The following is a 24,880-nucleotide window of genomic DNA, read 5'->3' on the forward strand; positions in this document are numbered from 1 at the left end:
AGCTCACTCAGAGCTAGAGTGGGAAGGGTTAAAAGGTCCTTTGAAGGTGGGAGTTCCCAATAACGTCTGCTGGGGAATGATCTCAGATCAGAGCCTCAGGCTGGAAATAGCGCAGGATGTCCCCAAAATAAACCCTGGAGAGGGCGAGGGGAGAGCGCGGCACCCTCATTAGCAGAGAGTACGGATATACCCCAGAGAGTGGGACGAGGCAGCAGCCCCTTACGTGAGGGGCTCTCAGTGGGCAGAAGTCAGGTGGAGTTTGCAGCCGAGCAAAGTGCAGCTGCCTCCTTGGACAGCGTAAGGGACTGAGGACATCCTTCGTGAGGCCCAGAGAGAAAAAATAGGGGGAGGCCCTGTATCGAAGGGGGCAGAATGGACAGGGACGTCCCGGTTGGGAAAAACAGGCATCCAGGGAAACCCAACAGACAATTAATAGTGCCCTCAAAGCCTCGTGTGTAGCTTCCGCTCGGCCACGACCACCCATTCGCTGCCCCCGGGAATGCAGAGAGCACACGAGAGACTAAGGAAATCCAGCCCGAAGTGCAGGAACGCTGCCGGACTTACTTGGGACATATGGCAAAAGCAGAAAATCAGTGCAGGTCTCTCTGAGGCCCCATACAGCCATTACCAGGAATCAGTGACATGTTTCCCGGGTTGCCGTGGCTATCATCAGGCCATGACCCAGGCCTTCCCGAAAAGGGAAAAGAGCTATATTGGTGGAGGTGCATTTTGCCACCAGAGATGCGGAAGCGGTCGCTTTTGTGACATTCTGTGCCTTGTGGGAGCGCCCTGTAACCCCCATATCCCTCATTTATAGATAATTGTGACCTTGCATATAAAGCAGGCTGTGTGAGGTATCAGGGGAAAGGTTATGATCTGCTGAAAGTCATTTTTCTATCCATATATGTGTATCATCAATGCATATGAAATTATAAGAATTGTGTTGTATGGTTTTCACTAAAATATGCTGTGGGTTTGGGAGGTGCCCAGATACTGGCTCTCCAGAGACAATGACAAGGGAGGGAACCAACACCTGGGTGGGTGCTGAACAGACCTCACCAGCCATTGTCCAGCGAGGGAGCTACAATTCAATGACTCACCTGCATGAGGCCACAGCAGGGGAATTGCTCAACCTGGCCTGGGGACTCAGCAATGCCCCAGACATGCCTGGACTTGTGTTCTCCAAGCACATGGGACCGAGGGTATAAAACAGAACACAGGGCCCCAGGCTTGGCCTATCTCCTGCCCCCGCCTATGCTGCAAGCAACCAAGACACTCAGAAGACCGAAGACCCCAACAGAGGAGATTGGCCCAGGTTTAAGGGACAAACCTGTATATGAAGGACTGTAAGATCCAGTGGGATGAGAAAAACTGCTTAATCTAGATGTTGCCCCATCTAATAGGGGTGAGAGGTTAGACTGTGTGCTTATATTTTCTTTTCTTTTGGTAACTAACTGACTTTTTGCCTGTCACTTATAATCACTTAAAATCTATCTTTTGTAGTCAATACATTTGTGTAACTGTTTATCTTTACCAGTGAGTTTGCCTGAAGTGTGGTAAATCTGCTCAGGTTTTGCAAAGGCTGGTTTCTGTTCATTTTCCATTGATGAAGTGGTGAACCAATTAATAAATCTGAACTGCCCATCTTGAGCAGCGCAAGACGGTACATTCCTGGGGTACAGTGCGGGAGCTGGGGGGATTTGGCTGGTGCCTTTCTCTGTGTGATTCATGAGTGGCTCTGGTACCATTAATGCAAGTTAGCTGGGTGTGGGGCTCCACATGCTGTTGTGTGAGTGATCACAGCGCCTGGAGGGGTTTGCTGCTGGTCACTAGCAAAGCATTGTGAGGGACAGCCCAGGCTGGAGAGGGTTCAGGAGGGCACAGTGGTCCCACAGTCCCAGGCTGCACGCCGGGGATCCCATCACAGCTTTATCAAATCAATCATAGAATCTCAGGGTTGGAAGGGACCTCAGGAGGTCATCTAGTCCAACCCCCTGCTCAAAGCAGGACCAATCCCCAGACAGATTTTTGCCCCAGATCCCTAAGTGGCCCCCTCAAGGATTGAACTCACAACCCTGAGTTTAGCAGGCCAGTGCTCAAACCACTGAGCCGGTGGAGGCTGGAACAATTGCAGATTCATTGTTCTCCATATTCAGCAGCTGGGCTTTCCAAAAGAAATCCCATCAGATTGTGGGTCAGCCTTCGTGTGCCAGCTACTTTGTGAGTTATGGAGAATGTCCAGGATGGTCTAGGTCAGGGGTCGGCAACCTACGGCACCTGTGCCAAAGGTGGCACGCAAGCCAATTTTTGATGGCACGCGGCGCGGGCTGAGCCGCTCAGTCGCTGCTCTGGGGTTCCCGCTGCTGGCCCCTTGCCAGCCGGGGTCCCACCGCCGGTCCCACTCAGTGCCCGCTGCTGGCCTGGGGGAAGGAACCCCAGGCTGGCAGCGGGCTGAGACCCCGGCTGGCAGGAACCGGCAGCAGAAACCCCAGAGCGGCGGTGGGCTGAGCCACTCATTCGCTGCTCTGGGGTTCCGGCTGCTGGCCCCTTGCCAGCCAGGGTCCCCGCTGCAGCCCCACTCACCTTGCTTCCGGTTGGAGTTCCAGCGCAGGCAGCGGCGGCTCCAGGCACCAGCGCAGCAAGCGCATGCCTGGGGCTGCAAACCGCGGGGGGCGCCCTGCCGGTCCCTGCGAGGGCGGCAGTCAGGCTGCCTTCAGCGGCTTGCCTGAGGGAGGTCCGCCGGTCCCGCGGTTTCGGCGGCAATTCGGCGGCAGGTACCGCCGAAGGCTGCCTGCCTGCCGTGCTTGGGGCGGCAAAAAAGCTAGAGTCGCCCCTGAGTGCTGGCCCCCTGCCAGACAGGGTCCAGGCCTCCGGCCCTGCTCAGCCTGCTTTCTGGACTGGAGTCCCAGCAGCCCACCCTGGGCTCTGCTCCTGGCCTTGGATCAGTGCTCTGCAGCCTCCCCGCTATGGCCCACTGTCCCCAGCCTGGGACAGTGCGGGGTGCACCCAAGGCAAGAGGGGGAGCAGCTCAGCACCTCCATCTTAAAATTGCTTAGATCAGACCATGCTGCGTTTGACCTTGTGCCTGCCTTCTAGCGCCATGTTTTTCCCCACTGAGAGTTGAAGGGAACTGTGACAGGTTGGATCACAGAAACCCCCTTGGGAGCTGCCACCCAATGTGCAAAGACTACCCCTGCTTCTGTTTTCCCTGCCAGCTCAGGACTCCAGCACCCTGTCTTGCTGAATTAGACACTCCAGTCTGCTCTAACACAGACCCAGGGTCTGAATCACTTGTCCCAAAGCTGCAAGTTTACTTGAAACCAGCTCACAGGAGTGTGCTTGTCTTTAGCACTCAGATGCCCAACTCCCAATGGGGTCTAAACCCAGATAAATCCGTTTTACCCTGCATAAAGCTTATGCTGGGCAAACTCATAAATTGTTCTCCCTCTATAACACTGATAGAGAGATATGCACAGTTGTTTGCTCCCTCAGGTATTAATACACACTCTGAGTAAATTACTAAATAAAAAGTGATTTTATTAAATACAGACAGTAGGATTTAAGTGGTTCCAAGTAGTAACAGACAGAACAAAGTAAGTCACAAGCAAAATAAAATAAAATGCGCAAATCTATGCCTAATCAAACTAAATACGGATAAGTTCCTCACCAGTTCCAGAATGCTCCCTTTTACAGGCTAATCTCCCTTTAGCCTGGGTCCAGCAATCTCTCACAACCCCTGTAGTCACTGTCTTTTGTTTCAGTTTCGTCCAAGTATCCTGGGGGGGTGGAGAGGCTCCTTCTTTAGCCAGCTGAAGCCAAAATGGAGGGGCCTCCCCCAGGTTTAAATAGACTCTCTCTTGTGGGTGGAGACCTCCCTCCTCCCTCCTATGCAAAGTCCAGCTCCAAGATGGAGTTCTGGAGTCACCTGGGCAAGTCACATGTCCCTGCATGACTCAGTCTTTACAGGCTGAAGCCATTGTCCACATGGTATCTTGCATGTCTACAGGAAGACTTCTTATGTGGATTGGAGCATTCCAAGATGCATTGTTCCCCAAGTGTTTCCTGATCAGGTACTTAACCTGGCGAATTCCTTTCTAAAGAAGCTGACCAAATGCCTCCCAAAGCTTACTTAGAAACCAAGCAAGCATACAGCCCATATTCTTAACCTCAAGTAGAAAATGATACATATATATGTACAAATAGGATGAATAGATATAGTAGACCATAACCTTTACGGAGATATGTTACCTGGCACAGGCAGCACAAAACATATTCCAGTTATGTCATACATACATTTATAAGCACCCCCTCCCCATAAAGCCTTATGGGGTACACCGTCACAGGAACATTTGACAAAATGGCAGCTCCTAAGAAAGCGAAGCTAGATGTCCGATCATTTCAGCCTGCTTGGACAGACGCATTTGGATTTCTTGAAAAGAAGGACCGTGCTATTTGTGCTTTCTGTTATGAAAGTGTTGTTTGTCGCTCATCAAGTGTTTGACGACATTTTGAAACGAAGCATGAGAAAACCTTTCTTGATGAAGCAGACAAGACAGAATCGATCAAAAAGTCAGTAGCAGCCTATGAGAAGCAAAGCAGTGTTTTTAAAAGCTTAAGTGTAAGTAAAAATCAAGCTACAGAAGGAAGTTACAAGATTGCACAGTGCATTGCAAAAAACGGAAAGCCATTTACAGATGGGGAATATATAAAAGAAGTTTTTCTCAGCAGTTCGGAGATTTTGTTCAATGATTTGCCACATAAAGATACAATCATATCTAGAATAAAAGAACTGCCCATCTCTGCCAGAACAGTGAAATGGCAGAAAAGTGAAATGGCAGAAAACAGTAAGGAAAAGCAGACGACTGCATTGAAAGACACAGAAGTGTTTAGTGTTGCAGTTGATGAGAGCGTGGATATAAACGACGTTCCACGTTCGGCAGTTGTTGCAAGATATTGTGCTTCTGATGAAATCCAAGAGGAACTTTGTTGCCTAAACCCCCTGCCTGGCACAACAAAGGGGGAAGATATAGTGGAAAGTTTTGTAAACCATTTTGAAGAATGAGAAGTTGACATCAGAAAAATATTTTGTGTGACAACAGATGGTGCTCCTGCCATGGTCAGAAAACAGAAGGGATTTGTAAAGTTACTTGAAGATCAAATTGGCCGCCCGACAGTCAAATTTCACTGTATCATCCATCAAGAAAACCTGTGTGCAAAAATTTCTAATTCAGAGCTTAATAATGTGATGAATACAGTGGTGTGAATTTTCTTGTTGCTCGATCTGCTTTGACTCACAGACAATTTCAAGCACTGGTAGAAGAGATAGACAGTGCTTATAATGACATCCCACTTCACAGCAACATTCGGTGGCTAAGTCGTGGCAAGGTTTTGGTGCGCTCTGTAAACTGTTTTGATGCAATCAAGGCCTTTTTGTCGGAAAAAGAACAAAACTACCCTGAATTGGATGATGACAAATGGCTGTGTAAGCTCATGTTTCTAACTGATATCACCGCTCACCTAAACGAACTCAACCTCTCTCTCCAGGTGCAGGGCAAACAGTTCTGGTTCTTTATGAAGCCTGGAAAGCATTTGTTGTGAAACTAGCAGTTTTTTCCAGGGATATTCAAACTTCTACTTTCCGCTACTTCCAACTCATAAAAGAGCTATCGACACGTTGCACTGTCAGCGTCGATGAGATTGGAAAGTACATGCAAGAACTGGAATCAGAATTTTCTGACAGATTTCAAGATTTCCAGCAATTTGCCCATTGCTTTCTTTTCTAATTAAACCTGAAAAGTTCAACGAAAGTGACTTGGATTGGTCTGTATTTCAGTGGATGGGTGTTGAAGATTTCAAAATGCAGCTCATTCAGTTAAAAAGCTCAGAATTGTGGACATCAAAGTTTGTGGATCTGCGGAGCACACTTGAAGCTACCGAGAGAGATCATGGGGCCTCTATTGTGACCTGCTGGACGTCCCTGCCAGTGAAATGTAACTGTTTGAAGAAAATTGCATTTGCAATGCTTTCAGCATTTGGATCCACATATCTGTGTGAGCAGGTATTTTCACACATGAAATCTGTCCTCTGTCCCTCTCGGAGCCGGTTAGCAAGTGATCACTCAGAAGCCTGTGTGCAACTTAAAGTATCCAAATCCGGGCCAGACATTGGAAAACTCAGCAAGGAAAAGCAAGGGCAAGGATCACACTAAACTGATAAGATCTGCATTTTAATTTAATTTTAAATGAAGCTTCTGAAACATTTTGAAAACCTTGTTTACTTTACATATAACAGTAGTTTGGTTATATATTATAGACTTATAGAGAGACCTTCTAAAAAACGTTAAAATGTATTACCGGCACGCAAAGCCTTAAATTAGAGTGTATAAATGAAGACTCGGCACACCACTTCTGAAAGGTTGCCGACCCCTGGTCTAGATAATACTTAGCCCTTTCTTGAGTCCAGGGGACTGGACTAGATGACCTGTTGAGGTCCCTTCCAGTTCTGTGATTCTATGTGTGGAGTACAACAATTGTAATCTACCTCATCTTCCCCAGAAACAAACGGGTTACTTGTGTGGTTCTATGGGACCCCAAAGTCAAGGTAGAAAATGTACATGGAAAGGAGAGTAGGTGACTGGGATAGAATGCTGCCCCACCATTATTCACTTACCTGGAGGTGCCCCACAAATCCACAGGGTTTGCCCTATTTGACCTCCTTTATGGAAGGAAAGTGAGGGTGTTACTACCAAACTCAGGATGAACTGCTGAGAAATAGGGCAGATACACCCCAAGAGTGGTGGCTAATTCCCCCATAGGATATACCCAACCAGCCACAAAAGTAAACGTCTGTTTCACCCCACCGGCTAACAAGAAGTTATAAAAGCAGTTTCCTTAGGCATCCCAGTCCTTGTATTACCACCGAAAACACGGGATTTAAAGGTGAGTGGTTCTTTACAAGCAATCTCTTCAACTAAAAGCTTCTCCTCATCGCAAAGGACCAGCCACACACCCAGGTCAATATATAACTCAAACCTTACCCAATAATCACGCTGTTGCCAATCCTTTAGTATCTAAAATCTAAAGGTTTATTCATAAAAACAAAGACAGAAAGATGAGAGTTAGAATCGGTGAAAGGAATCGATTCCATCCAGCAATGGCAACGTTCTGGGCTCAGGCTTGTAGCAGGGATGGAATAAACTGCTGGTCTAAGTCAAGTCTGTGGCTGCTTCCAAATCATTGGAAGGTTCTCAGTCCCTAGGTTAGATGCTCCCATTAATATATGTTCATAGCCAGAGGTCGGAGCAGAAAAGAGGCAAAATGGAGGCGTTTCCAGAGCCTTTTATATCTTCTGCCATGTGGAGGAAAACCCATTGTTTCAAACAAAGCCCTCAGCACAGCTAGTGGAAAATTACAGCAGACTATAGTGTTTGGAGTCATCTGGGCAGGTCACATGTCCACGCATGAAGGTTTGGACACAGTAGAAGCCATTAACTATACCCCAAACAGCACGTTTGCAGGACAGTCCATTCAGTGTAGTTGGGTGTCTCCCATGGTGCGTTATCAGTTAAGTGTTTCTTGATAAGCCACTTAATTTGAATACTGCCTCCAAGATGTGCTGGCTGACTACCTTGTGGGCGTTACTCCAGGAGCAAACATTTGAAATCCAGGTATAGAGCCAATATTCATAACTTCAAATACAAAAATGATACATGCATACAGATAGCATAATCATAACCAGCCAACCATAACCTTTCCATAGACATCTTACATGCCACATTTTGTACAAGATTTGTTGCAAATATGTAACAGTGGTTGCAACAATGATCTATATGGTCATATTTTAACCAGTGTGACAGGGTCAGGCCAGATGGCTACAGGAGAGTGATAGAAGGCAGATATATTAGCCCCAGGTTAAGTAGGTCCCTTTTCCCTGGGTAAGGTAACAGGGAAGGTTCCAGAATAACCAGGAACTTTCTGAAAACAATTAAGGCAGATAGGCTGATTAGAACACCTGCAGCCAATCAAGAAGCTGCTAGAATCAATTAAGGCAGGCTAATCAGGGCACCTGGGTTTAAAAAGGAGCTCACTTCAGTTTGTGGTGCGAGTGTGAGGAGCCGGGAGCAAGAGGTGCAAGGAGCTGAGAGGGAGAGGGTGAGGGTGTGCTGCTGGAGGACTGAGGAGCACAAGCGTTATCAGACACCAGGAGGAAGGTCCTGTGGTGAGAATAAGGAAGGTGTTTGGAGGAGGCCATGGGGAAGTAGCCCAGGGAGTTGTAACTGTCATGCAGCTGTTACAGGAGGCACTCTAGACAGCTGCAGTCCACAGGGCGCTGGGCTGGAACCCGGAGTAGAGGGCGGGCCTGGGTTCCCCCCTAACCTCCCAACTCCTGATCAGACACAGGAGGAGTTGACCTGGACTGTGAGTTTCACCAGAGGGGAAGATCTCTGAGGCGAGCAAATCCGCCAATAAGCGCAGGACCCACCAAGGTAGAGGAGGAACTTTGTCACACCAGATAATATCACAGAGGAGTTAACGACTCCTGGGAGAATGGCCCGAAAGCAGAAGGGGAACCAGTGGCTGAATATGTGAAGTGCTTTAGGGTGGATGGGACTAGTGCAGCAGCACCTCCCGAAGACCCACGTGGCACAGAAGGGTTGGTGTGAGCCCCATTCCCGAGGGGAGCCCCAGTGTGAGTTCTCCGCCCTGGGAACAAGCACCGAGTGCAGAGTTCATGGGACAGGCCTCTGGGGATTGCAGAAAGGGTTGTGGAAATGACCTACCACAGCAAGGCTGCGTCACAAAGGGCATGGAAAGCGGCTAACGGCCCCTCCCAGTCCCAAGGCCACATGAAGCTGATGCGGTGTGCTGCGGAGGACTGGAAGACAGTCCCTCATTGATTTGATGACCACATGGCCCAGCGATACCACACTGACGAGCAAAGGGTTAATGCCTGGCAACGGAACAGTCAGCAATTCAGGCTGGGTCTGACAGACACACTGGTCCGTGAGGTCACTGAAGGGCCACAGCATGTCCCAGCAGAGCCTGCCGGCTGGCTGGCAGAGTGCAGGAGTGTGGGATGGGGCGCTAGCAAGCGTGCTGGAATTGGGGACAATTACTGGGTCTAATAGTCCTTGGGCTTCCCCAATCATCATGGTCCCCAGAAAAGATGGGACGATGAGGCTTTGTGTCCATTACAGAAAACATAGCGTTGTCACGGTGCATCCCCCATGCCCAGCATGGATGACAGGCTGGACAGTTTCAGCAGAGCAAAGGTTTCGAGCACCCTGGATTTAACCCAGGGTATTGGCAGATCCCCCAAGTCAGTGAAGCAGAGAAAAAATCTGTCTGCCTTGCTGATTTGGGACTTCTGGAGTTTCAGGTGTTACCATTTGGGTTAACTGATGCAGCCTCTGCCTCCATCCCCCCTCAGCCCCCAGGCCCCCACCTCCCTTCCTCCCTCTGCCCCCAGCCTCCCTCTGCCTCCAGATGCCCCCAGCCCCCTCTGCCTCCCTTCCTCCCTCTGCCCCCAGCCCCCTTCCCCTCTCTGCTGCAGACAGTGACTGGCTGGAGCTGGCCCTGGGAAGCAGGGTGAGGCAGCACAGGGAGATGTACCTAGGTGCCTGCAGCGGGGCTGGGCAGGGAGGCCCAGGCCGTGAGGGGCTGTGGGGGGAGGCAGGTCAGGCCATACATGGAGCATGTCACAGCAGCTAACCAGTTTTCTGCCTATGTCCCTGGGGCCCAGCCTATGCACCGTCACTCATGCTATTCCCGGTGCAGTCAGAGCGTCTCCTGTCCAGAACCATCTGGGCCAGCTCCTGAGGGGGTCACGTGCTGGTTTCTATACAGATCTTCCACAGGGGGCTGCTGTTTTTACAGGTCTCAGGGCTGGCGTTCCCGGTCTCGGAGACGAGGGGTATTGCAGCTGGGAGACATACAGAGCTCCGGCTTTTGGAGGGTGATCCTGCCTTCGAGCCTTTCAATGCAGGCAGATTAGTGAGAGATGCTGAGTGAGAGACAGCACGAGAGAGAGTGCTTAGCGAGAACGGTTCCTCACCGGGCTGCGGGGCGGAGAGCAGGGCAGGGCGGAAATGGCAGACCGAGCTCGAAGCTTCGAGGAGCTGTGAAATGAGCCTTGCTTCAGCGCCGTCTCAAACCTGATGGGGGTGGGGGGCGCAGAGCTGGCTCTGGGTCTGTGTGGGGGCCTGCCCTTGGCTACACGGCTTGTGGCAGCACCTCCGGGCTCCCAGCCCTGGCTGAGAGACTCGGATCTGCAGGGTTGGGGCTAGCGCTCTGAACCTAGCCGTGCAGACGGCACTTGGAGGCTGCGGCTCAGGCTCTGATGTGTGGGGGGTAGGAGGCTCGCTGCCGCAGGCTGGGGGGTGTACCCAGGGTCGCAGGCTGGCTCTGGCCCCACGCAGGAGAGGAGTCTCCAGGAGAGGGCAGCAGGAGACCGTTCGGTGGCTGACACACGAAAGTGTCAGTGTTTTCAGCTCAGTTTGCTGAGTGCAAGTTTCCTTCAAGCTGCCTGGTGATCAGATCTGACGGAGGGCGCGCCTGTCCTGTGGCATCCACCGTACGCAACCTCGGGGGCTGCAAGGAGCGGGCCAAAGCGCTGACCTGCCTCGCTGCTTCGCACGCCAGCTAACCGGTGGCCTGGGCCTGCTGGGAAGGCTTTGGTTTCTCTTCAGCAGACCCAGTTTCTTCAGGGCTTCTTCCTCAGGGGCCCCGTGGCCTCCACACCACCGAGCAGCTGTCTTGGTTGCTCCTGAGGTCTCAGGGCTACACAACACAGGAACCGAGCACGGAGCTCCTGTATTGCACCATTGTATCACATTCCTGGATCTACACTGATCTACGCAGCCCTTCAGCTAGGGGCAGTGGTTCCCAAACTAGGGTTTGCAAAATGTTACAGGGGGTTCTCGGAAAAAAATTCCCTAATGGCAGACAGAGCTGTCCCTAGGGACCCTGGCCAGCCCGGGGCCAGCAGCCCGGAGCCCCTGGACTTCCAAGAGCTAAGCAGATCAAAGCAAGCATATCTATCACACTGAGAAGATTTAAACTTCAAGACTTCTTTAAAGAAATGGAAAGGGAGGTGGATAATTTTTGCTGTTTTTAAAATTAAATAGGCAGCTAGTATTGTTTTTAAAATTATTATGAAGAACAAGTTTAAGCTTTGTTGTAACGTGCGTTGTTTGCCTGGACTGCTCAAGAACCTGAATGCTTGTGTAGGAGGAACTCTTTGAGTTGGCTTATTAAATACCTTCATGATGAAACATAGGAGCCTTTTCTTATAACAGGCTTATTCAAAGTGATACAAGGTACGAAAGTGAGATCTTGGAAGAGGGTTGCCGTTTTCATAATGTAATAAAAATACTGTAACGATAAATAAGAACATAAGAACGGCCAGACTGGGTCAGACCAAAGGTCCATCTAGCCCAGTATCCTGTCTTCTGACAGTGGCCAATTCCAGGTGCCCCAGAGGGAATGAACAGAACAGGGAATCACCAAGTGATCCATCCCCCGTCACCCATTCCCAGCTTCTGGCAAACAGAGGCCAGGACACTTAATAATCGTGTGTAATAAGCATGTCATAAAAACAAATTTTATATTTCCAAGGTCACTGCTTTTTATACTCAGGTAAAGGAGACAATCCCTGGAAATATTCATTTTGAGGAGGGGGTTCGCGAGACTTGACATTTTAGTGAAAGGGGTTCACAGGTTGTTAAAGTTTGGGACCCACTGAGCTAGGGGCAGGCCTGTGCCTGGCGCAGCTCCCTGGAGATTCTTTGGAGCAGGGCCTGGCCAGGCTGGGGCCCGGCTAGCTCCACCGACATGCTCGGTTGCTGGCTGGGATTGATGCTGCTTCCCATTCGCCTCTGCCCTCTGCACAAACGGGCCAGGGCCAGCACGTACGGGGAAGCAGGGAGACGGCATGCACGGGCCTCTCCCCTGGGGGGTGACACATGGAGCCGGGGTGTGTGTGTGACCCATGGGGACGGCCTGGCGAGCTGCCGGTTTTGAGGACACTGATAGTTCAACCAGGGGATGCAGAGATGATGGCTGGGCAGGGGCCGGTTTGGCCCAGTCTGAGATTCCATGCTAATGAGCAAGGCAGAGGCCATGGCATGAGGAAAGCACCTACCTGCAGGGTGTGTGCCCGAGATTCTTGGTGCTCTGCCTTAATACCCGACAGGGAACTGGGGGAGCCCCCTTCAATCCCACCCTGTCTTCAATCAGCTTGGTGTAAGCGGCTGCCCGGTTTGCCTGACACCCTCCCTGCGAGTAGGTGCTGGGCCTGAGGGATGGGTACGTGGGCTCTGCTGACTCCTACCCCAGCGCCCACAAAGGGGCTCCAGAGAGAGGCTGGACCCCGAGGAGCAGCTAGCACCGGGGAAGGGCTCCGTGAAGCACGAGGGCATCTCTGAGAGCAGGCTGGGAAAGGCGCCCGCTTGGGCCAAGCTGGTTCCCAATCCCCTGGGTCTGGTTAGCACGAGCTCACGGCAGCACCTGCTTTCTGCAGTTCTGTCACATGGCTCTGGCTGGGGCTGCGCCCGGGGCCTCTCCGGAGCCAGGGCCTCACAGGGGGCTGCTGGGCACCCAGCCAAGCGAGCCCAGCAGCTGGGGGCAGGGGTGAGGGGAGAAGAGGCTGGAGGGAAATGGGGGCTTACAGGGAGCTGGGGCCTGGGGCAATGCAGCCATGGGGGAGGGGAGGGGGAGATGGGCCAATGCAGCCAGTGGGGGAGGGGAGGGGCAGATGGGCCAATGTAGCCATTGGGGGAGGGGGAGATGGGGCAATGCAGCCATGGGGGGTGCAGCTGGGGCAGGGGTGCGGGGAGCAGAGGCGGGAGGAAGCTGGGAAGGGGGAGGGATGGGCGCCGGCAGTGCAGCTAATGCGGGGGAGTGGTGGCTCCTGGGAGCGGGGGGGGGGGGGGCACAGGGCTGGGATTGAGGGAGGACTGGGCCAAGGCAGCCTGTGGGAGGAGGGGGCGGGGCGCTGGGTAGGGCGGCTCCTCCCCTAGGGATCTGGCGAGTGAAAGGAGGCTGGGGAGGGCCCGGCAGGGGGCGCTGCACGTGGCAGCACCCAATGCAGACGAGCGGGGACAGTCTAGGCGGCGGCCGGAAATGGCGCCGGGCTCTCTATGGTAGTCGGCGCGGAAGCGGAAGCGGGCGCGGGCGGCGGTAACCTGGTAACGGCGCGCGGCGTCCCGAGAGCGGGGACAGGCCCCGGCCCGGCCCGGCCGGCCCATGAGTGCGCCGCGCTCTGCCCGGCCCGGCCGCCGGAAGCTGGTGCTGCACCTGGACCTGAACAACACGCTGGCGGTGCTGGACTCGGCCACGGGCCAGGGCCCCGGCGCGGCGCTGAACGGCTTCCTGTGCGGCGCGAGCTGGGGCGCGCCGGGCCCCGCGGGTGAGTCCCCCCCCCGGCCCGGCCGCTCCCGCTCTCCCCTCGGCGCTTCGCGCTGTGCGGTCCCGGGCCAGGGCTCAGCCCGGCGCCGGGGTCAGGGCGGGTGGCTGGCGGAGGAGGAAGCTGTGTGGGTGCGGAGGGCAGCGCGAGGGGAGCGTTAGAGGAAGCGCACGGGGGGGTGTTTGGAGATATGAGCGGGGCAATGGAGGCTGGCAGCACGGACTGATCGGCCGGAGTCAGCCGCCTCAGAAGGAGCTAGAGCGGACAGGCACATTTCCCACCCTCTGTGCATAGCCTAGGGGACCGCTATGGTCCTCTAGTCTGAGCTCCTGTATAACACAGGCCAAAATCCCTCCTTTGCAACCAGGTCGGGCGGGGTAGGCCATGAAGGCACATCGCTTCTGTTTGATGGGCTGGAGGAAGGGGAGCCAGAGGAGGAGCGCAAAGGGGAGCGGGTGGAGTGACCTGGTCAAACCAACAGGTTTGCAGCAACATTAGGAATGGACGAGCAGGACAAGATTGCATTGGCTATGGCTAGAGAGCAGGGTGGTGCAGAAATGGAGATGGGAGATCGGAGGAGAGTGTTAGCTGTGTGGATGGGAAGGATGAAAAAAACCGCAGCAAGATGTAAACACAGCCTGGAGGTGAAGCGCTAGGGAGAGGTCCGTCCGAGTCAAAGGGGAGGCCCAGGTTATGGGCCCGAGTGTCAGGTAGAATGGTGGCCTTGTCCACAGCGATTGAAAAATGAGAGAGCAGGGAGAGTTTGGGGGAGAAGATAAGGGCTTTATTTTAGCCATGTTGATCTTGAGCTGCGTGCTAGACATCCCTGAAGAGAGGTCAGAGACAGGGAGAGGTTGTCGTTTGGACAGAAGGAGACGGCTCTGGAGTAGATCTGTGATCAGCACAGAAATGGTAGTTGCATTTGTTTTTGCAGATGAGATTACCTAGAGATAAGGTGCAGGGGACCAAGGACAGAGCCCTATGGAGCCCCCACAGAAAGGGGAGGGGAGATGAGGACCCTCTGGAGGCACTGAAGTAACCACTAAAGAGATAGGAGGAGAACTTGGAGGGGCAGAGTCATGGAAGCCAAGGGAGCACGGTCAATGGTGCCAACAGCAGCTAACCAGGAGGATGAGGCTGGAGCGCTGGCTCTGAAGTGTGGCTAGGGAGAGGACATCAGAGACCTTGGCATGAGCAGTTTCAGTGGAATGCAAGAGGCGGAAGCTGGACTAGAGGGGGTCTAGGATGGGATTGGAGCGATAGTAATTGTAGACAGTATGTTCAATGGGCGTAGAGTGAAGAACATGAGAAGGGCCAGACTGGGTCAGACCAAAGGTCCATCTAGCCCAGTATCCTGTCTGCTGACAGTGGCCAATGCCAGGTGCCCTGGAGGGAATGAACAGATCAGGCCATCATCAAGTGACCCATCCCATCGCCCATTCCCAGCGTCTGGCAAACAGGAGGAAGGAAGGAGATGCGGCAGTAGTTAGCGAGGCAAGAGGGGGGTCCAGGGTTAGGTTTTTAAAGATGGGAGAGACCAAAGCATGCCTGTACTATGAGGGGTCCAAGTGAGAGGCTGGGGGGAGGGATAGCTCAGTGGTTTGAGCATTGGCCTGCTAAACCCAGGGTTATGAGTTCAATCCTTGAGGGGGCCACTTAGGGATCTGGGGCAAAATCAGTACTTGGTCCTGCTAGTGAAGGCAGGGGGCTGGACTCAATGACCTTTCGGGGTCCCTTCCAGTTCTATGAGATAGGTATATCTCCATATATTTAAAAAAAAAAAAAAAAAAAGTAAAGGAGGGTTTAAGGATGGGGGATGGGCCGTTGGGGCAAGTAATGGGGTTAGAGGAGGAGAGCAGATGAAAAATCATGGGACTGGAAGGGATCTCAAGAGGTTGTCTAGGCCAGTCCCCTGCACTCATGGCAGGACTAAGTATCTAGACCATCCCTGACAGGTGTTTGTCTAACCTGCTCTTAAAAATCTCCAGTGATGGAGATTCCACAACCTCCCTAGGCAATTTATTCCAGTGCTTAACCACTCTGACAGTTAGACATTTTTTCCTAATGTCCAACCTAAACCGCCCTTGCTGCAATTTAAGCCCATTGCTTCTTGTTTGCATCGTGACGGGAGAAGGAGGAGACAGTGGTGGGAAGGGAAAGCTAGCTGAGGGGAGCAGGAACGTCCTCTCATCTCTGTCAGTTTTCTCTGGGAAGAAGTTGACAAGGTCGGTGTAGAGAGGGAAATGGAGGAGGGTTTGAGGTGTGAGTCAAAGGTGGTGAAAAGGCAGCTGGGTTTGCGCGGGATTCAATAAAGTTGGACAAGTAGAGCTGTTTAGCCAGGAAGATGGTAGAAGAGATCACATTTGTAATGGAGGAATTTAGCCAGGTCACAGGATTTCTGCCAGAGACATTTCACTGCACAAGGCAGGAGTGGGAGAAGCAGATGTTGGAGGAGAAAGAGGGCTGAGGGTCAGCAGAGAGGAGAGATGGGAGAGAGGAGCAGAAGAGTCAGGTGGGAGAATGAATCATGGAGAGAATCAAGAGCCATCTCAATGGAAGAAAGGAAAGGGAGGGCAGGGCAGAAAACAGCAGAGAAGTAGCCAATGCTGGTGCACGGGAAGTCACAGAAAGGCCAAGTGATGCAGTGTGAGGAGGGCCTGCTGAAAGAGATCAGGTGGTGGTTGGAGAGGGAACTTGGGAACAGCAAGAGCAGGGCTTGGCGAAGACTCAGTCAAGGGGACAGGCGCTTGGTGAGTTATAATTTGAGTCGCACATTGATTAGCCTCTGTGCCTCCTTATTGGGCAATGTTGTTCTCTTCCCCCAGAAGCAGAGAGAACGGAGCTGCCATACAGGAGCCACAGATGGGGGTGACTGTTGTAGTAGAGATGGTTCCTATGGGGTAGGGCTGGGCCTTTCCTGGTGGAGGAGCTGAGAACGGAATAGTTATGGAAAATGGATTTCCCTTCCCCTATCTCCCTTCAGAGGGGAGGGGCTGCTGTCAGCAAGGTCCCTGACCTCAGCCGCGTAGCTCTCCTGTGCTGCAGGGCATGGCTTTCTCTAGCAGTGGGTGTGAAAGTGTATCACAACTCTTCTCTTACTGTCTGTTTCAGGTGAGTGGCAGTGGCTGAGCGACTCCCCCTCTTTGCAGCCTCCCTGCCCCGGTGCAGTAAATTTCTATTCTCAGTATGGCCGCGATGCTACGTTCACTGACAAGGCGGTGGGGCGGCCTTTCAGAAGTCTGCACGCACACCACTTGCAGCTCCTGGAGTGGCAGGGCCAGCCGCACAAAGTGTTCTCTGTCCAAGGCGAGCGTGCCAAGCACTACCACTTGATCCTGCCCTCCTTCTTCCACCTCCTGGAGACGCTGCACCGGGAGGGGAGGCACTTCGCTGTCGTCTTCAGGACCTTTGGCACAGACCTCCCCCGCATTCTCCATGCAGTGCACTGTGCCTTGGAGGGGCAGCACCCCCAGTTCCCTGCCCTGCGAGACCTCTCGGTGGGTGCACCCTGGAGAGCCTTCCTGGAAGCAGAGGGCTGAGATCTTTAGGGTTTTTTTCCCCCACAGTAGCTTCTTTGAACATATTCTGAGCTGCCTTTCCAGGCAGCCCCGTGCTCCATAAGCCAGACTCCCACTTGAACTGCTGCCTTATTAAAATGCTGACCTTTGGGTAGCAGCAATTTACACAGCTTCTCAGAAGAGCCTTTTAGCTGGAGAGCATGTGAGCAAGTGAGCGCTGTACAAATCCCTCCTGAGGCTTGTGAATTTCCACGTGCTTGTGCTCCCCATGGAGTCTGTGTGGGAGGAGGTCGCCTATCCGTGTGGGCCGGGTTAGGTCAAGAGATTCCTGTGCCCTCTGGTATGGCCAGGGGAACCCTCTGCTTAGAGCATAGCTGACGAAGTCACCCTCCCAGAGCAGTGAGTGGGACTAAAAACCCCAGGGGTCAAACTGGCTGTTTTGTGGCGCCTGTGCATGGGGTTGTGGGGGCGCACACACCTGTGTGCTGTGGGAAGTTAACCTACTTACAGAAATGGAAATCAGCTGCATGTGAAGGACCAAGCTGGAGGCTGGATTCTGACAGACGCAGCCATCAGCCCGTCTGCTTCCACTGCCCGGGGGGGTGAACTCGTCGGGCTTTGACTGTTCCAAATGTCTCCCTTCCCTTCTCTGCAGTGTGCTGCACATGCTGCCTTTGGCACTGGAGGCTGTTTGGGGAGCTAGCGGTTGTCACTGTTTTCCATGTGTCTGGTTTGCAAACCTTCCATCCTGTCTCCTCTCAATGACATTGCAGCTCCCGGTGGAGCTGACTGCGGGCCGAATACGCTGCAGTCGGCGCGAGGTGGTGCTGCGCCGGGGGCCGGAGCACGTTTCCACCAGGGACGACGGGAGGAACCTGTACAGCTATTTCAGCTCCCTGCAAGGCGTGGGCGGCTTCCAGGACCACTTTGATTGGTGAGCCCCAAGAGGGGCCTGGGACGTGGCTTGAGCTTCTCTCCCGCTCCTTGCACAGTTCCACCCTCCCTGCCAGCCCGCGTCTCGTCCCTCTGAGTCACACTCCCATGTGCCATCCTCAGGAATTCCCCTCGCTCCCTGGGGCTCATGCCCATGGGTCGGCTGCTCTGCTGTCCTGGCCGCCTGTGGCACACGCTCTTTATTTAGCCAAGCCAGACAGAGCTAGCTTCTTCCCTTGTAAGCCCATCTCCTCCTGTCCCTCTTGCTCGTCTCTGAACTCCCTCCAGTTGGTGACTCACCCTGGCGAGGAGTGAAGGCAGAATCCCTGATGGCTTGCCCCAGCGTCAGAGAGAAGACCACTATTTCCCCTTGCCCCATTTCCTGTCATCGCCGGGGAAGATGGCTCCCGGGTTTGGACTGACTTGAGTTCCTGAAGACAGTCTTGAGCAGTCCAGGCCTGGGGCTGCTCTGTGCTGCAGAGAGTCAGCTCCTGAGGGGCGCCTGTTGTCCCACTTGCTGTATTTCAGGTGGGCCAGAAATCAGTTCTCCTGCCAGGGTGGCAAGCCCCTTTGGATTGACCCGCACGACTCTAGTGTGCATCACATCTGCATCGATGACAACATTCGACTGAATGATTCAGACACCATCATTTGTCCCCAGGTACTCAGCCCTGCCTTCCACTGGGCTTTCAGGCCCCTCCCAGGGACTGCCAGGCCCCCTGGCTGGAGACAATGGTGTGCTGGACTCCTCTGCCCTAGACTGTCCCCAAGGAGTGCAGCAGGGTGGAACTGGGGCCAGGAGGCTGGACTCGGCGGGAACAATCTATGCATCTGCTGAGGATTAGAATGAACTCATTTGTTGGCACAAAACAGCAGGTGTTTTTTTTCCTGCACTTGCTGCATAGCTCTGTCTGTCCTCCGCTGGCATGAGTCACGCTTACTCCCTGCTGGGACCCAGTTGCCAGCCAGCCTGCCTCTGAGTGAGGCTGAAGCTCTTTCACGTTGCTGGATTTAAAGGGCAGCTTTCACACTGGAGCATGCTCGAGAGCAAAGAACATGTAGAGAGACAGGAATGTGCCTGGCCTGTCATTCGCTATTGTGGCACTGTGTGTGTTCGAATAGCAGCCTTTCCTTCCCAGCACAGCAGAGGAGGCTGTCTCCTTTGCTGGTGTGGCGTGGGAGGGAGCGTGGCAGAGCATTGGAGGGGCTAGCAGGCAGAGGGGCGGCAGGGCAAAAAAGGTTAATTGGACTTTTCACCAGCATGAAAGTCTCTCTTGACTATTAGCTGTCTTGTTCGTGATACGGACTGTTGTTGGCCCCAGGAGAGCCCTTAGCCGGGGGAGGTTGATTTCAGATAAATAATGTCGAAGGCACTTTGTGGAGCGGGAGTCTCCTGCCTTCAGGCAGCTTCTCCCTGATTGTCTGCTGCCGGGAAGCCAGGTTCACCCAACCCATTTGCTGAATGTCTGCTTGAGCCCCGTTCGCCTGCAGGGAACCTGTCCCTTCTCCACCCAGTTCAGGTTGGCTGACTCCAGAGCAGGCTTGCTGGGCCGTGGGTCAGAGAGAGGGCGCTCTAGCCACAGACTCAGCTGGGCTCGGAACATGCAGCAGTGCCAAGTCTGTGGTCAGCGCTCTGCTTGGCTGCTGCTGTGTGAGTCAGCCTAGACTCCAGCTTGCGCGCCGCTGGCGGTACCAGCCCTGCGCTGCCCCCTGGAGTGAGTGTCCGTGAAATCGGCAGCTACCCTCAGACAGCCGGGGAGCGCAGCTGTGCGTGTGGGGAACAGCTCTCTGCCTCCTGAAAGCCCGATCCATGTCGTGGGGCTGGGAGGGTAAATCCACTAGTGGCTGGGAGTTGCTCAGGGCTCTGGGGCTGGGGCCACGCAGCAGCCTAGTCAGCTAATGGAGGGTCTGTTCTTGGCCGCACTTTCCTGGGCGTAACTTCTCTAAAGTACGGCTTTCCCCCGGCTGTGTATTGGGCTTGGCCCTCCCTTGGGAAAGGCTCGGCGTTGTGGTTTGAGTAGCCAGTTCCTGCCATGGGAGACTGGTGCAGAGTGGTGGGGAGGGAGGCCGGAAAGGGGGCTGGAGAAACCTGATCTCTTGTTGACACCATAATGGAGGAGGGTGGCAGCTTTCTGCCTCTGCCACCCTCCCAGCCCTGGAGCAGATCCATGCACTTCACCTTACGAGCAGAGAGGAGGAATGAAAGAACCAGACTTACAAATCAAACTGTCTCCAGGACGTCTGCTCTTCATCTCCTGGCACTGCACTTGGGCAGAGGGTGGCCCCGGCACCTCCTGTCCTGCTACTCTCCAGCCCCTCACACCTGCCATTCCTCAGGGATGGGGTAAAAGCCTCCGCTTCACTGTCCCTTCTTCTTTTCCCCCTTGCAGGTGTTTTCAGGGAGAGGAGGCAGCTGCGCCAGGCCAGCTCCCACCTCGGAGCTGTATGATGTCTGCCTGGTGCAGACCAATCTCCTGGAGGCCATTGCTGATGAGAGCTATTTCCTCCGCTGCGTGAGAAGGTGTGAGGAGAACTATGAGCGCTACCTGGCCAGTGCTGAGAGCCAGCTGTGTGAGGCAGAGTAGAGTCACTCCGCACCTAGCAGCTGGAGGGGGGACGTGGGGTCCTGTGGGCTGCTCCCCGTTTGCAGCTGTCTGCAGTTTGATTCCTAGGCTGGGCCCCGGGCCCCGTCGCACCCACATCCCAGTGGAACCGATGCACTTGCTTTTAGCTGTGCTCCCCTTCTTCCGGACTGGTGTGTGCTGCTGACCTGGAGGCAGGAAGCTCCAGGCACCCTTCGGAAATGCAAGCGTCTGCCTGCTACAGGAGGAAACTGCTTTCCGCCGTGCCCTGTCTCCACTCTTGGTGGGGTTTGGGGGGTTTCATCTTGCCTCTCAAGATGCCTGGCTGGGCAGTGCTCCTGCGGGTGATCGGTGTCGTATCCCCCTTGGCTCTGTGTGGAAGGGACTGTCTCTCTGTTATGTTTGTACAGCGGGCTTGGCGCACTAGCTGTGCTGCAGTACAAATAGTTGTCATAATTGTGATGAAGTGGGACTGGTCTTAATGTTTCCTCTGAATACTGTGTGGGTGCCTCAGTTTCCCCTGTGCATTTCTTAAATCTCCTGTGTGCATAAATGGCTGATAATCTGTCTCCTGGCAACAAATGGCCGGGGCCCTTTTCCCCCTTGCAAGGGGATAGCTAAAGGTGAACAAAGAGATCAGGTGACCTCCTGGCCCAGGAAAGAGACAAAGCCCAGAGGTGGAGGGGCTGGAGGGGGTTTTCAGTTTGGGGCTGGCTGGGGATGGGGAGTGAGGGCAGACGGGGTGGTCTGGCTCACTGGGCCCCAGAATGGACCCGGCTGAGGGATCCCATTCGCTGGACCTACAAGCTCTGTTTTAGACCATGTTCCTGTCATCTAATAAACCTCTGTTTTACTGGCTGGCTAAGAGTCACGTCTGACTGCGGAGTGGGGGTGCAGGACCCTCTGGCTTCCCCAGGACCCTGCCTGGGCGGACTCGCTGTGGGAAGCGAACGGAGGGGCATATACTGAATGCTCCCAGGAGGTGAAGCCGTGTGAGCTTCTTGCCCTGAAGACGGTCTGCTCCGAGGGAGAGGAGGCTCCCCAAAGTCCTGACTGGCTTTGTGGGGAGCAGTTCCAGAGCATCGCCCGGGGCTCCGTGACAATAATCCTCTGCTGTGTTTTACTTCCTGCGCTAAGGATCTCGCATTGTACAGGCTTATTTCGTTAGAATACCGGTGTGCGTGTAACATCACCCCTGGGCAGCTGGGGTCATTACTCAGGGCTGTCTTCACTCAGCCCTGACTGTGTGCCAGTCCACAGCACGCCTACAAGTAACAGGGTATTGCTGTCTGTCGCTTCTGAGGGGAGACTCCTGCCCCTTGGCTTCCAGCCCCGGTGCAGGTGGAGTAGCGCCCCCAGCGGGAATGTTGCTAATAAGACTTTGATAAGGGGATGACGATGGTGACAGGGCACTGGACGGGGACGCAATGACTTTCATTCTAGTCCTGTCTCTGACCTGCTGGGTGATCTTGGGTGCCCAATGCACCACCAATATGAGAGCACAGTGCCAGGTCTCTCCCCTGGCCCCTCCTGCTGCCACCCCCGGAGCATCCCCCCAGCGCTGCTTGCTGCCCCTGGGCAATTTAAAAGGACCCGGGGCCCCCACCACTGGCAGCGCAGCGGGGCTAAGGCGGCTTCCTGCTTGCCCACTCCACTTCCGGAAGCGGCCAGCATGTCCCTGCGACCCGGGAGGGGCTGTGTCTCTGTGCGCTGCCCCCACCCTGAGCACCGACTCTGCCAACTGCGGCAATGGGAGCTGTGGGGGCGATGCCTGCGGGCAGCAGCATGGGGAGACCCCTCTGGCCCCCCGCCTAGGAGCTGCTGCCAGAGGGGGGTGCAGGTTGCTTTTGGGAGCCACCCAAGGTAACCGCTCCACCCCTCACCCGCACCCCAACCCCCTGCCCCAGCTCAGACCCTGCCCCCTGTACTCCCTCCCGCCCCTGCCCCACACCCAAACTCCCTCCCAGAGCCTTAGGCAGGTGAGGAGGGGGGCGGGACTTCGACCCGGTCTGGGCACCACCAAAAATTATACAAACCTGCTGCCCCTGCTGCGCGTAGCTCATTGTGACAGGTGGGCAGACCCCCAGGCCGAAGGACGAGCATCTCTGGTGTCCGTCCAGCCTGGGAAGTCAGCAGGAGCTTTGGCAGCTCGAGAAGACTGGTGCAGGGAGCTGACAGTGCTGCTGGTTTGTTCCCATGTAGGGCAATCGTGTTGCCAACACTGCCTGATAGCTGGCAACGCTTGTCTCGGGGGAGGCCCTGGGAGCCTCCTCACACCTCAGTGAGTCCAGCTGCACCTTGCACATGAATCCAAGAGTTCCTGTCTGTGCTCTTCCCAACTCCCGCTGTCACAGCCCAGAAAACTCCGTGCTTCTCAAGCCCCTGGAACAGCCTGACGGGCACCTCCACCAGGGGAATCTGTCATGGTGCCCGCACCCGCTGCGGGGGCTGCCGGGCCAGGTCCAAGCCGAGCTCGGAGTCAGCAGCGATTCCTCAACGGGAGTGTGGCACAGAGCTGGTCCTACAGCTGGGAGCGTGCGGTGAGCACCGGGGAGAAGCAGCAGTTCACTTTACGCAGACTGTGACTGGGTCCCGTGGAATCCGTCTCTACCGGTAGCTTTGCAGTGCCCACACCAGAGCAGTTGTGACTCCAGGTTCGTTACTGATTTGTAATATTTCCTTTATTTGGACAGTGACGTCCAAACCTCTTATTACACCTCCCGCTCGAGCTTCCCTGAAAGAGTTGGAAGGGTTTTCAACGGGACAAACCCTGCTGTTTTCTAACCTCGTGCTAGTTAATAGAGTTGTTGAACCAAAAAATTCAGCCTGAGGCAAAAGCCTGGCAGGGGGAATTTCAGCCCCAATGGTAAAAGTCTGGCCAAGTTATAAGCATGTTGAAACCCAGGGTCTGCCAGTGGAAAGGCACCCTTCGCTGTAGCCATTGCTGCTTGCCCTGCCTCGAATGAGCGCACAAACCTCCCTGCACCAACCTCAGCGCTGCGTAATGCTTGTCTGGGCACTTGCCTTAAAACTTCTGCGTGACTGTAACGTGGAGCGGGCTGGCTGGAGCGTCCTCGTGGTCTGGCGATGAGCACTGTGCCGGATCTACCCCTTGGGTGAGAGGTGGAAACAGGAATCCCAGGGTCAGCCCCCGTCTTTGTCCTGGCTTCTCCTTTGTAATACGTATGACCATATAAGGGAGGGTAACTCCCGGCTACGCTCGTTCTACCAGGCTTGTGTGCTGAAAGTAGCAGTGGGGCTGGAGTGGCGCCAGCAGCAGGCGAGGCCAGCAGCAGACGTGGCCAGCTGCCCCAGTACTTCCCTCGGGGTTCAGCCAGGGTTGTACGTGGGGCCGTTACACCAGCCTGCTGCAACAGTTTTATTTTTAACAGGCTTGCTTGAGCAGAGCTAGCGCTGGTATGTCTCCTAGAGCTGGGAAGTGCACGAGCAGCTCCAGTGTAGATGGGCTGGCGGACAGGGCCATTATGAAGAAGTGAAGGTAGGAAGGATGGGTGTTGGGGACAGGGAGCCAGCTGCGTAGCGGTCTCGGGCCTTGGGGTGGAACCTGATCTGGAGGAATCACTGATGAGGGCTGTGATGGGTTGGATCACAGAAACCCCCTTGGGAGCTGCCACCTGACGTACCAAGACTGCCCCTGCTTCTGTTTTCCCTGCCAGCTCAGGACTCCAGCACCCTGTCTTGTTGAGCCAGACACTCCCGTCTGCTCCAACAAAGACCCAGGGTCTGAATCACTTGCCCCAAAGCTGCAGGTTTACTTGAAAACAGCTCACAAAAGTGTGCTTGTCTTTAGCACTCAGATGCCCAACTCCCAATGGGGTCTAAACCCAAATAAATCCGTTTTACCCTGCATAAAGCTTATGCAGGGCAAACTCATAAATTGTTCGCCCTCTATAACACTGATAGAGAGATATGCACAGTTGTTTGCTCCCCCAGGTATTAATACATACTCTGAGTAAATTACTAAATAAAAAGTGATTTTATTAAATACAAACAGTAGGATTTAAGTGGTTCCAAGTAGTAACAGACAGAACAAAGTAAGTCACCAAGCAAAATAAAATAAAATGCACAAATCTATGTCTAATCAAACTCAATACAGATAATCTCACCCTTAGAGATGCTTCAGTAAGTTTTTTCCTCAGACTGGACACCTTCCAGGCCTGGGCACAATTCTTTCCCCTGGTACAGCTCTTGTTCCAGCTTAGGTGGTAGCTAGGGGATTCTTCATGATGGCTCTTCTCTCTCTCCCCCCCCCCCCTTCTGTTCCACCCCTTTATATATCTTTTGCATAAGGCAGGAACCCTTTGTCCCTCTGGGTTTCCACCCCCCTCACTGGAAAAGCACCAGGTTAAAGGTGGATTCCAGTTCAGGTGATCACATGTCACTGCAAGACTTCATTGCCCACTTGCCAGCACACACATATAC

At 54.1% G+C, this 24,880-nt stretch overlaps 1 long non-coding RNA gene across 1 annotated transcript; it reads left to right on the plus strand.

The window, feature by feature from the left end:
* Nucleotides 1-17,706: 17,706 nt before the first annotated feature.
* LOC135881702 (uncharacterized) lies at nucleotides 17,707-21,273 on the plus strand. The gene is made up of 3 exons (XR_010561547.1): nucleotides 17,707-17,856; nucleotides 18,384-18,516; nucleotides 20,246-21,273. It is a non-coding gene; the product is annotated as an uncharacterized LOC135881702 (long non-coding RNA).
* Nucleotides 21,274-24,880: the final 3,607 nt, after the last annotated feature.

The sequence above is a fragment of the Emys orbicularis genome, chromosome 7 (assembly GCF_028017835.1).
Source record: "Emys orbicularis isolate rEmyOrb1 chromosome 7, rEmyOrb1.hap1, whole genome shotgun sequence".
NCBI lineage: Eukaryota > Metazoa > Chordata > Testudines > Emydidae > Emys > Emys orbicularis.